The sequence below is a fragment of the Pteropus medius genome, unplaced genomic scaffold (assembly GCF_902729225.1).
Source record: "Pteropus medius unplaced genomic scaffold, Ma_sr-lr_union100, whole genome shotgun sequence".
Lineage (NCBI taxonomy): Eukaryota > Metazoa > Chordata > Mammalia > Chiroptera > Pteropodidae > Pteropus > Pteropus medius.
The window spans coordinates 4,857,085-4,867,438 of record NW_024344437.1 but is presented as its reverse complement, the minus strand read 5'-3'; positions in this window follow the sequence as shown (position 1 = coordinate 4,867,438).

Below are 10,354 nucleotides of genomic sequence, written 5' to 3'. Positions count from 1 at the left end.
ACATACAGTATATTGATTAGACATCTCTATAGTTCATAAAACGACCCCCCCAATTGCTCCCTCCCTCCCCTGATCCCCCCCTACCTTGCCATCATATTAATGCTAACTGCCTTCCCTCTGCCATGCTCCCCATCCCTGTGAACCAACTATCAACTACTAATCTGTGTCTAATTTATAAGTTAAAGTTTCTTATAAGTATGTATGTACAGGAAAAAAACCACAGGATATACAGGGTTTGGTAGTATTTGCAGTTTCAGGCATCCGCTGGGGGCCTTGGAGGGTGTCCCCCACGGTTAAGGGGAGATGACTGGACTACAAGCCGAAGACTCTGATGGGCTGGCCGGAGGAGGAGAGTCCGCAAGGGGCTGTAGAAGCTACTCTCCACCGTTCATTCACACAACCAGATGTGTGACAGGAGGTGGGAAAGGGAACAAAACCCTAATGCTTTAAATATTGCTGCTTTTAAGGTGGAGGCTGAAACTAAATATTGAAAGGGGCCCCCTGAATATTTCTACCTTTCAATTATTCATGCGAGCTCGACCCAGCCAAAGGCCTGGGAAACTGGCAGCAAGCTGCACCCTAACTAGGCTGGAAGGATGAATGACGCCGGCGGAGGAGTTAGCTCTGGGTGTTTAAACTAAAAGGCAAACCATCCGTGCCCAGCCCAGCAGCCTGAGGGTTCTGGCCAGGGTCTTTTATAGCACCAGTGAGGCTGCAGCTTTGTGTCGCGAGCATCAGGCTCTGGAGCGGCTGGACATGAGGACTTTTCCTCTCCAGGACCCTGAAGGGACTACCAGCTCAGCGTGAGAGGGTACACAAAATGTCACCCTGTTGACATTAGTGACATTATACTCGTAATACTCAAATGCCACTGCGTGGCTCCAAGTACAATGTTTTACAGGGCCCTTTTCTACACCCTGTAAGCTGGAACTCTGCTCTCTCAGCCACTTCCGAGGAGTTTGGGAGCATGAAACAAGCTGTCCCTCGTGTTGGTGATAAGTACTGTCAAGATGAAGCAGAGCCAGTGAGGTCTGAGCTGCTGGCGTCCATTCAGACAGCAGGCTAAAGGGAAAGCCGTAGTCAAGCCCTTAGCCACTGTGGCAGCTGGTGTGAGTGAGAAACCAAAGGAGAGAAAGCTCTGCCCTCCCTCTCCCACCCCAGGAGATTTGAGGTCTGTATTTTCCCTCCCCCACCCCAAAAGCTGCTGGGTGAGAGTGGAGGGCGGGGATCAGCACAGTTGAGGAGATTGCCTCGCTGCCAAGGGAGCCCCCAATCAAAGGCCGTTTCATGGACCTGGGAGCCCGTGCTAGGGAGAGAGGTTACGGAGTTGGAGTGGAGAAAAGTGTCTTCAGGGTTATCCCTGTTCGGGGGGCTCAGCAGAGGTGCCCGAGGAGGGCCTTGGCTGAAGGTCTGTGATAGAGAGGCCTCCAGTGGAGGCCCCCCTGCGCCCGCAGTGCAGATGTGCATACGCGAGGCCCCCTGCAGGGGGAGGGGGAGGCGAGTCCTTGACCTCAAGTCCCTTAGCTTTTGCGGTGCCAAGTCCTCTGTGGGGAGGGCTCCCCTGTGAGGCTCACCAGGCGAAGCCTTTGCAATTGCTCCTGTTGGGCCTGAAAGGTCACACATGGGTTTTGGGCCCAGAGCCAGACTCCAGGTTCTCCCAGCTCAGCCACGAGCTGCTGCTCTGTGGGAAATGCCTGCTCGGTCCCGCTCCGGCCGCTCCTCCGGCATCAATGCTGGTTCTTCCCTGCCTGAGGGGAGTTGTCTCCTTGAGCTCTTGCTGCTCCTCCCCGCAGTCGACCCCCCGTACATTCCTCTGCACCCCTTGGGTAGGAAGAGTTCAAGTCTATTCCTTGGAAGGCCCCCTTTTCCTATGTAAAACACACGTAGTGTTGCAGATTAATATATGCGGACAAGGGGCCGCCAAATTCCGGAGTCTGCTCATCTAAGAAACATTGTAACATAGTTCTCCCTTATCCACGGGGATACCTTCCAAGACCCCCAGTGGATGCCTGAAACCAAGCATGGTACCGAATCCTATGTATATATTTTTTTTCTATACATACACACTTACGATAAAGTTTAATTCATAAATTAAGCATAAAAATAACTAAAAATAAAACAGAACAATACTAACAATATACCATAATAATAAGTGGATGTGTCTCTCTGTCAAACTGTCTTTCTGTACTATACTCACCCTTCTTGGGATGACGTGAGATGACGCAAGGCTCTGAGAAGAGATGAAGTGAGGTGAATGACGTCGGTGTTGGGACACGGCGTGAGGCTGCTGGCCTTCTGACGATGCGTCAGAGGAGGATCATCAGCCAGGACTTCAGCAGCATCGCCACGCTTGCTGTGACAGCTGGTCCGATAACCCAGACGGCCACTAATGGGCATGGAGTGTACACAGAGTGGACACACTGGACAAGGGGGTGATTTATGTCCCAGGAGGGATGGAGAGGACAGTGCGAGATTTCATCACACAACTCAGAATGGCACGAAATTTATAACTTATCAATGATTTATTTCTGGAATGTCCACTTACTAATTTCGGAACGTGGCTGTCCACAGGTAATGGTAACAGCAGGAAGTGAAACAGTGGACCCAGGGTGGGAGGTGGTGGCCGCTGTACCTGGTTTCTGTTCTGTCGCATCTCTGAAACTGCTCCCTCGAAGTCGATCAAATTTAGTGTCTTCTCAGTCTCTCCCCGTGTGCAAGCTGTGTGACTTTGGGCACGCTGAGCAACTTCTCTGAAGTTCACTTTTCTTCTCTGCCAAGTGAGAATAAAAATAACCTTTGTGGGTTTGTTGTGAGGATTTCGTGTGCATGTCTAAGAGCACCTGGAAAAAAGGCTGGCGAGGAGGAGGCGCCCAGTAAAGGTAGCGATGATCATGTGTACTATTACTAACATGATTAGTATGTTAATTGGTGGCGCGGCCGCTGTATCGCTTTCTTCCATTCTTTTATATTCACCAAGTGTAGGGATCCTCCAGGTTCCGCCATTAATCTGATTCTGCTTTCTCTGCGCACTCACTCTTTGGGCAATGTCTTCAACAATTTCCTAGGTGGCACCTTTTCTCTCTGTGTTGGTTGGATAGGAATCTCCATCCACTGAGCCTAATTTTTGCGTGTGCAGCTTAGCTGCCTGCTCCATGTCTCCACCCAAAAAGTCCAAAGCTAAATTCATTATTTTTTCCCCACATCCTAATAAACTCTCCCTCTGTTTTACTTTTCTCCGTTAACCAAAAAATTGTTATTCCTGTAACATGATCAAAACCCACATTCATTCGTTAATTTGTCTGATGTTATTCGGGCCCTGACAAAATCAGACAGCGTAATACCGAGTACCTCAAGGAACTTTGTAATACATTACAGTGATTCTCCAACTTTGCAGAGGGGGTAGAAAAACCGGTGGTATTTTTCTTTTTTCTTTTCTTTTCCTTTTTTTTTAAAGGCAGACTCTTGCACCCTACTCTAGACCTACTGAATTAGAATATTTAGGAGCAAGACCTGGGAATCTGTATTTTTTATTAAAGAATCTGCTTTAGTCTATGGCCATGTTACGCTGATCCCGTCTGATCTCGGAAATTAAGCAGGGTTGGGCCCCGTTAGTATTTGGATGGGAGGCCACCTAGGAAGACCAGGTGCTGCAGGTGTAAAAAAAAAGAAAAGGGATTGTAAGCTGAAAGGTCCTTGCAATCTGTGAGGTCAAACAATGGTTGCCTCGCCTGAAAAAGAAAAAATCTGCTTTGGATGTTTTGATATATAACAAGGTATGGGAACCTCTGATTTTCTGGAGAAGCTAAACAGACAAATAATTGGTTACAAGTACATGTAGTAATAACACTGTCAGATATCTATAGAAGTGGAAGAAGCATAAGGGAAGAACCACCTGAGCCTACCTGTGGGAAGTCTCACGTGGAAGGTACAGTATGGAGAGTAGAAAGAAATTCAAGGAACAGGATATAGCATGGGAATACAGGCAAGCTAAAGTGTTTGCAAATTCACAAGTAGTTCAGGACTAGTGGTGGATCGAAGTCAAGGGTTGTGATGTGCCAAGAATGCCGTGGGTAGCAAGAGACGGGTGGCAGCCTGAATGAGTGGTCTGCAGTGGCTTAAGTCACACCAGCGGTACTGGAGCTCAGACTGGCTTCCTTCGAATCCTGGCTCTATCCCTTACTTGACAGTTAAGGAATTTCGATTCTTCAGTTTCCTGAGCTGTACGAAATGGATGGCAGCAGTGCTTGCCACACAGGATGGTTCTGAGGATAAAGTAACACGTGAAGTGCTGAGAACGTGGTATTTGGTAACATTAGGTGTGACGACAGCCATCGGTGGCCATAGTGGGTGAGCACGTGGACGCTGGAGTCAGGCCATCTGGGGTGAAGTCCTGCTCCGCTCTTACCGACCGTGACTCTTCGGGCAGGTCTCTCCCACCCTCTATCCTTTACCACCCATATCTTACTGCTTGTGCCTATTCACACAAGTCATTTATAGCCTCGATCTCATTATCGAGTTTAACAAATATTTACTGAGCCCTTCATACAGACAAGACGGTATATCCTTCCCTTCCGTGTTTTTTTTTTTTAATGTACAAATAAAGGCAAATGCTTTAAGTTGAGATTTTAAAATATCCCAACATTTGTCCCAACTTTTCTTCCCAATCTCCTCTCCCACTCCTACTTTACTTATACTTTTAACCCAACAAAATCATGCTCTGTGTTTTAGTACCATCCAGCCTTTGCTCATTACAATATCCTATTACAGGAACACCCTCCCTAGGGGATATGTGTTGCTACCTTACCTGAGTATCCTTCAGAGCCCAGCTCAAATGCTAGGTCCTCCAGGAAGGCTTCCCTCGTCAGTCAACCCAGAATTGAACTAGAACCTCTATAACACCGTTCTAACCTCCATGAATGATGTCGTCACATAATGCTTTCATGAGAGTTATTTGCATCTATACTCATCATTCTATAACTCCTTGATAATAAAGCCTGGGTCTTATTCATTTTACATACTCTTCATATATATGCATAAACTGATGTATTCATTATCAGCTCTCTAGGATACCCTTCTGTATTAAGAACATGATAATCAAATTCGGAAGTTTTCTGCAGCTGACTTGGAAATTCTATCTGTATTTCACTTTTTCTCTAATCACATATTGTCTTCTCTTACTCGTTATTGCCATCTATTTTAAGACTAAATCTTCATAGTTTTCAGAGGAAAGGCGCTATTTAGGTATCTCCTAATTAAATGTGTGCTTTTTAGCTTTTAGAGAAGACAGGTGACTGGAAGGGTTTTGATGCTATTACATACTTAATAGGAAGTCATTATAAACAGTAACAACAACAGAATGTTCAAGAATTATGAAAACATCTGTGAACAAGAGGTAATTAAAGCAACCAAATGGATTAGAAAGCACCAGATCGTGACTTTTTGCAGAGAATTTGGTGCAAGTCTGAAGAAGTATACAAATTGAACCATCTGAAAATACATTTTTCTTCAAAATTGAAAGATAGCAATACAGGTATTTAAATTAAACCAAGAATGAATAAGCAACACACGGTGGCAACCATTTAAGCAGATAAAAGTTGTTTTGGTACAGTGCCTAGACACCTGAACAGAAAGATTGTTGAAATGATCATAGATTCATTACAGATTTAGCAGTTTATTACTGTGGAAATCCAATAGCAATGGTAATGAAATCAGCTTTATCACATACATAATAAGCAAATGTGGGAGTCAAGCTCACTTGACCTCATTAGAAATATGGATACAGATAGAAGTCTCTCTCTCTCTCTCTCTCTCTCCTTCTGCATTTTCTATAATAAACACGTTACACTACAATCAGAAAAAAATCAGAACAATTTCAACTCTAGCACTGCAGAAAACAAAAAAGCAAATGTAATTTGGAGGTGGTTACTCTTCGTTTTAGATTTACCCTTAATAAATGTTAGATGTTAATCGTTCAGGGACCCACAGAGTGGCACAGTGTTGAGACAGCAAATTAAAAGGGCAGGTACCTGCCTTAACTTCACCTTGCTGAGATTCTGACAGATGACTCCATTTCTGTATCCCTTACTCCAATCCTACCATTATTTTGGTTTGAATTTCTCCAGAACAATTTATATCCCTAAAATATTAATAAGTATATCAGTAAAGGTTCTGTTGTCATGGGTAAATGGAACTTACTCTGATCTCTGTGTTCACCTTCTAACTAGCTAGCACATTGCTAGGCATCAGGTACTCAATAGTTGGTAGGTAAATGAATGGTTTTCTCCTGCTCAACTGACTGAGTGAATGTACGAACAAAGATATATCTATATCAAGCCAAGTTTCTCCACAATACTGAAAGTTTGTGGCATTTCAGAATACAGCCTCGTAGTAAAAATTATAAGAAAGATTTGGTTAAAACCAGCTGCAGAAATTATATGGAAACCAGAAAAACCATCAAACAATTAATGGGTTAATGAGCTGATTTTAGGAAAAGTATAACAATTTGCTAAAATTATTATCTAGTTAATAAAAGTGCATGTAATAATTATTAATTCACAAGGGAAGAGTCAAGCTATATTTTTAAAACAATGATGCAATGAACTGATGTAAAGGAATGATAGGCTGCCACCAATATAGCCCATCGCCTCCACCTCTCATTTGCTAAAAACAACATTTGTTGATATCACTACTCCATTTCGCAGAAACATCTCAAAAATTGGGAAGCTGAGAAAAAGGCAAAAGGAGGAGTTTCACACAAAAGTGCGAATGCTTCCAGACGGGGTGTTCTTCCTTTTTGGCAAAAGCTCAGAGAACAGTTCAAGGTGGTAGGTGTTGGGGCCTGCAGGGTGCTCAAAAGTTGTCCACTGCAGCCTTTCATTCTGTGGATAAGGCTATTTCTGCCTGGAGAAGGCAATGTGCCAAAAGTCAAAGGAGAAGCCAGGGACACAGCTGCGGTCACTGCGGAGCCACACTCTCACTCCCAGCAGAAAGCTTTCCCTCCATCACCAAGCACGACCCCTGGGAAAACTGCTCAGGTTTTAGAGCTGCTGATGTTGAACTTGGGAAGAACCAGATCATTCCCGTTATAGCACCTGCAAAGTAACCAGAAGAGGCTCAAGATATAGACCAAAACATCCTGATTAAAACTTGGGGGACTGTCCTACCTCCTCGCACGTCTGGCCCTTTCTCCTGCATATTTACTCCTCTCGGTCCCAGCAAATTAGTCGCCAGGAGCCTAGCATGTCCCCACTCAGGGCATCTGCAGGGTTTGGTCCTTCATCTGAAAATACACCCTCCTTGGCCCTTTCTGGCTGACGCCACTGCTCTAGCTTCGTTCTAAGCGTTACTCTCTCAAAGAAAACTTCCCTGACCTACCTGACTGAGGGAAAGGTCTCCCTAGAAATCTCATTTAAAGCTATTATTGAAATAAATGACTTTACTATGTGTGGCAGTAGAGGACAGTATATTCTTTGGGTTCGCTTTGTATTAATCGTTTTATTGTTTACTTAATTTTTACTTTTATCAAAGTACATAGTAAAAAAAGTCAAAAGTTTCCACAAGACTTATGAAAAATGGCATCCTCTGTCCCTGGCCTCAGCTTCCCCATTTCATTTCTGCTCTCAGAGAAAACACTCTCAACTCTGCGCGCGCGCGTGTGTGTATGTATATTAAATCCATATTTCTTAATAACAAACTAATCCTGCTTTTTCTTGATTTTGAAAATTTAGCCATTGATTTCCTACTATGAGAAATGAGATTTTATCCACCTCATTCCATTCCTCTCTCACCCAGACACGATTCCTCTTCCCTCGTCTTCCCAGTGCATTCCTACCATAATTTCAGGTTAGGTGTTTTTGTTATTTTTATTTTGTAAATGTAACTCGCAGTGGAGCCACATGTTATAATGTTGTAACATTTTCTTTCTTAGATACCATATATTCATTTCATATAATTGTTGTGTTCTCTGATGTTAGTAATTGTCTTGTTTTCTCTTTGGCTTGATCTTTGAGGAACTTTTGCTAAGTTGTCTCTGAACTCTCCTGCATATGTGTCAGTTTCATCTGGTATGTGTGAGCACATCAGATGTTAGTTTCGTCTTTGGGGGACGGTTGTCCTCCCAGAACTGGTCATTTGCAAGCCAGAACTGGTCATTTGCAAGCTTACGCTGTCACTGTTGCCTGGGACTTCACTGTACCAGACCCTAGAATGCCCTCGTGCTCTGCTCCACTGTGGGGTCTCAGCTTTCAAGGTCTCTCTTTCAGAGTCCACAGATCAATCATCTGGACAACATCAAGATGAAGTAATATCAGTGACAAGAGCTACTGAGCCTCAAAGAATAAAGGCCTGTTTTTTTTTTTTTAATATCGAACATTTAATTGTATTTTGTGTTTTTAAAATCGTAATTGGTTTTTAATGCTATTTCATGTAAAATAAATTGTTCCTTTTAACATCTGTGAGTGACTATTTTCAGTTTTAATATATTGCCTTTCAAGAAGGTAGCAAGGGCAATTGAAGATATTATATGTTACATATATATATCGCAGTTAAATTATGCAGAAAAAAGTGCTTTTTCACTTTTGAAATTTCAGCTGTACGTAGAAAGGTTTGAGTAAAGCGGGTGACAGATTTGTAATGTGCTCAAGTGGAACAATTCATATGTTATTGTTTCTAAAATCAACAAGATGAAATCTGAAATGTTCAAGTAAGCACTTAAATACATGTAACTAGCAATCCCAAACAGAACCTTAGCCAAAATTTTTGTAAGATTGATAAGCTGATTCTAACAATTGTATAAAAATGCAGAGGATGAAGACTGGCAAAAACAACCCTAATAAAAAGAACAAAAAGAATCAGACTACCAGAAATCAAGACCTGTTATAAAGCTGTAGTAATCGAGACAGTGTGGTGTCTGTGCCTGGATAGACAAAGAGACCTGTACAGCAGAATGGGGAGTTCAGAATACATAAACACGTAGTCACCTGGTTTATGAAAAGGTGACCCTGAATTGCAGTCTTTCCAATAAATCGTGCTGGTGTAACTGGATATCCACATGGAAAAAAAAAGTCTCCTGACCCTTAGGTCATGTATCATACAAAAAAAAAAAAAAAAATCAATTCCAGTGGATTTAAAATCTAAATGTGAGAATAAAACAATAAAGCTCTTTTAAAAACCCACAGGAGGACATCTTTATAACTTTGGAGTAGGCAAAGATTTTTTTAAAACAATATGCATGAGAGTGCATTAAATAAAGGACTTTTGTTCATCAAAAGAAACTATTAAGAGAGTTCAAAGACAAACTACACATAGAAAAGAGATATTTACAATATGTATGTTTTAAAAGAAACACACCAATAAGAAAGAGACAATCAAATAAAAAAATGGCAGAAAGACTTGAATACGCACTTTACAAAAATATATTCTGATTACCAATAAGCACACGATAAGAAGATCAATATCATTATTAGGGTAATTAAAACCATAATGAGATTCCTATGCAAATCCACAAGAATGGCTACAAATGAAAAAGGCTTGCTGTTTGGTGAAGATGTGGAGAAATAGAAACCCTTGTGCATTGCTGGTGGGAATGTAAAATGGTACAGCTGCCATGGAAAATAATACAGTGGTAACTCAAAAAATTAAACATCGAATTACAATATGAGACAACCATTCCATTTCTGGGTATAAGCCTCAAAGAATTGAAAGCAAGGGCTTGAACAGGTATTTGCACACCAATGTTCCTAGCAGTATCGTTCAGAAAAGCCAAAAGATGGAAACAAGCAAAATGTCAATGAATAAATAGATAAACAAGTTATATGGTATACACCTACAATGCAATATTATTCAGCCTTAAAAAGGCATGAAAAATCTGATACATGCTACAACATGGATACACCTTAGAGACGTATGGTAAGTGAAATAAACCAAACGCAAAAGGACAAATATTATATTATTCCACTTACACGAGGTACCTAGAAGAGTCAAGTTCATGGAGAATGGAAAGTAGAATGGTGGTCGTCGGGGTTTGGGGGTTACCAGCATGGAGAGCAACCTTTTAAAACAGGTGCAGAGTTCCAGGTTAGGAAGATGAAGAAGTTCTAGAGACGGATGGTGGTGATGGGTGCACAAAAGGGTGAATGTGCTTATTGCTACTGAACTGTGGTACACTTAAAAATGGCTCGAATGGTAAATTTTACATTATGTATATTTTACCACAATAAAAAAATAAAGAGGCTGGTGGAGGAGGATGTGAAATGTGTAACTTCCAGTCTTTGCTGGTGGGTGCGTAAATTAATACAAATATTTCTGAAAACTCTTGTCAGTATCTACTGAAGCTGAGTATGCCTACCCTTGCCAC